The sequence below is a fragment of the Triticum dicoccoides genome, chromosome 2A, assembly GCF_002162155.2.
Source record: "Triticum dicoccoides isolate Atlit2015 ecotype Zavitan chromosome 2A, WEW_v2.0, whole genome shotgun sequence".
NCBI lineage: Eukaryota > Viridiplantae > Streptophyta > Magnoliopsida > Poales > Poaceae > Triticum > Triticum dicoccoides.
This window is the reverse complement of record NC_041382.1, coordinates 5,222,144-5,225,350: the sequence shown is the minus strand read 5'-3', so window position 1 is coordinate 5,225,350 and position 3,207 is coordinate 5,222,144.

Below are 3,207 nucleotides of genomic sequence, written 5' to 3'. Positions count from 1 at the left end.
GGGGGGGGGCATTTAGTAATGGCGCACCTTCACAAAGTGCGCCATTACTATGTGTATGACTTAGTCAAACCTTGGTCAAAGTTAGTAATGGCGCACTTTGTATAGGTGCGCCATTACTAACTTTGACATAGTAATGGCGCACCTATGCAAAGTGCGTGATTACTAAGTTTGACAAAAATTTGACCCAGTCATACACATAGTTATGGCGCACTTTGTAAAGGTGCACCATTACTATGTCAACTTAGTAATGACGCACCTATACAAAGTGTGCCATTAATATGTGTATGACTGGGTCAAACCTTGGTCAAACTTAGTAATGGCGCACTTTTCACCTGGTGCGTCATTACTGTTTTGGTTACTAATGGCACACCTACACATGTGCGCCATTATTACTATTTAGTAATGACGCACCACATGTATAGTGCGTCATTAGTGTCCATATTGGCTATACCTATTTTTCTAGTAGTGCATGGTCACTTCCCATGCTATAGGACGCGTAGGAATTTTGCTCATTGAACACATCCTTAACTATGACGAACACAGTGATGCTATCCATACCAGAGGTATCAATTTCAGAGAATCCGTCATACTCCTTTAGAAGAACAACATAATCCCCGAAAATCTAAGGATCCTCTTCCATTGCCCTTTTCCGGCCACCCAAACATTGAAATTGCATTGTAAGAATATTTGGTTCAATTGCTTTGAATTTAACATCTCGAGCCGATTGCCACTCATAATTCATCGTTTGCATAAATGAATTCTGCCTGAAGGGCTTGTTTCTACAAACCCTACCAATCGCAATCCACTACGCAGCAACGTTGCTACCGAAAGGGAGCAACTGGATAATGAGAAGTGTTAGAACAATGGACGCTCCAAAGAAGGAAGCGGCGCATTCGCACTACCAGAGAGCGCATAGAGGGTTTGGAGGAGAGGCAGGAAGCGCTGTGGGTCGAGCAGCAAGTGCTCTTTATTCGTCTAGCATCTCGCTAGAATAGAAGAGTCCGTAGACTCTTTTTAGTTTTCTTGCACTTTTTTAGCACGACATATTGGCTACACCTTGTGTTGTTAAGATTTTGCGAGCTGGCTGTAATCCTGAAACTTTGGAATAATACTTTTTGAATACCGTTGTTTTTAGTTGGAGCTGAAATTAAGGGAAAGTTTAAGGTGATACTGAGTCTTAGGTGATATCATGATACTCTATCCTTTCCGGTTTATAGGGCTTATCTCAACTTTTTTGTTTCCCAATTTAAAGGGTTCATCTCCATCTCCTTTTTAGTTTCCAAGACGCATTAAATCTCTACATGCAAGAATTAAAAAGAAACACACCAATGAATGTAATGTTCCTACTTATCTAATGGCCAAAGTATGCATGCACTGCAATTAATCCAAATTAATGCATGAGTTTAATTGAGATAGTTTTGTAAAGTACGAGATACATTCCTTCACTTAAAAAATGTCTTGGTTGATGAGATTTCAGATCTGAGCCCTATAATGTACGGGTGCTAAGGCTGGCATGTAGACGAAAAAAAATCTGATGTGGCAAGTAATTAAGAGGAGAGAGATGAGTGTGGTGACCCTAGGAAAAAACGATGCCAAGCACGTGAACCTAGGCAAAACACTTAAATGAAAGAAGCCCACCAATGCATGAAGAACTTTAGTTGCTAAATCATTAAATGAAGGATGCTTAGCTAACAACAAGTTAAGCACCTATGCATTAAGGGCTTCAGTTGCTAAAGTATTTAATGTTCTTAGCACCTCATCTTAGGTTGCTTCCAATGCATGGGTGCTTAGATGAGGTGCTAAGCACATTAAATAGCTTAGCAACTATACTCCCCAATCCATAGGTGCTTAGCTTATGGTTGCTAAGCTTGCTTCATTTAATGATTTAGTAACTAAAGCTCTTCATGTATTGGTGGGCTTCCTTCCTTTAAATGTTTTGTCTAGGTTCATGCGCTTAGCATTGTTTCTTTCTGGGATCACCACACTCATCTCTCTCCTCTTAAATAACTCGCCACATCAGATTTTTTGCCTACGTGGAAGACTTAGCACCTGTACAAGGTGGAGTATTGAGAGGGGCCTTAGCACCAATGCATTGGAAGTGGCCTAAACCGGAAAGGATGGAGTACAACATTCTCGCGGTATCTGAGGAGCTGTTGTACCTACGCACAATTGTAATACTCTTGAATGACATTGTTGCAAAATGTTCAAGAGCTACCGGGAGCCATCGGATATGAGATTCAACGGCTGCAAGAAGCCCCTGAAATTATAGCCGAGGGAGTATGGGAGCCCGGGCAGAGAAGGGAGAGACAGACAGACAGACAGACGGGGCCCACCTCGCAGTAGTTGCAGCCACTATTCTTCTTCTTCTCCATCTCCTCTATCGTCTCCAAATGCCAGCCTCGCCGCGTCATCCCCCGGGCCGGAGCGTCGCCGCCGCCACCGCTCCAATCTCTGTATGTGCTAGTGGTTTCTCCCGCTGGATCCGGCGGCGGCAGTGTGGGATCCTATCGAGAAACCCCCGGTACGCTGATATATATATTAGATTAATAACCTGATGATTATTTTCTTGGATTCCGCAGGTGCCGTCCATGGAGAATGTGAGGCCGCCGGGCCTCCGCTCTGCTGTTGACCGCCGCGTAATCGCCCGTTGCGCCCCGGTGGCGCGGCCGGCCTGGTCGCCCCTCCGCCGCAGCAGCTAGGCCTGGGCGCAACGGCCCTTCGGGCGGCTGCTTCCCCTGGGGCTGCACGCCGTCAGCCTATTCGCCCTCCGCCTTCAGCTCTCCTGCAGGGCTGCAGCCACAATCTCCCACGGGGAGCGCTATGCCTGCTGCACTCTGGTATACCAGCGTTTCAACAGCCAATGCAGACCATGCCACTGTCTCCGATGGGGACACCTTCCTCCTATAGTAACCAGCTGCATATCCTGTTAGAATAAATCCAAGGCGCTCCGTCGATCTACCGAGAACCAAGCAATCACACAAGCACGACACCGAGATTTGTTAACGAGGTTCACCATCATGGCTACATCCCCGGGGCATGACTACGGGCGCTCCTCCCCATGACACCGCTACAATACCGCACTCCGGCCGCCCGGGCGCCGGCACACGCTGCCGGCTCCCCGCGTGCCCGTGCTATTATGTTGGCATAGGTTACATCGTGTGTCTACCCCCGATATATCACTAGTAGAAAACAGGGCTTTGGTCCAGG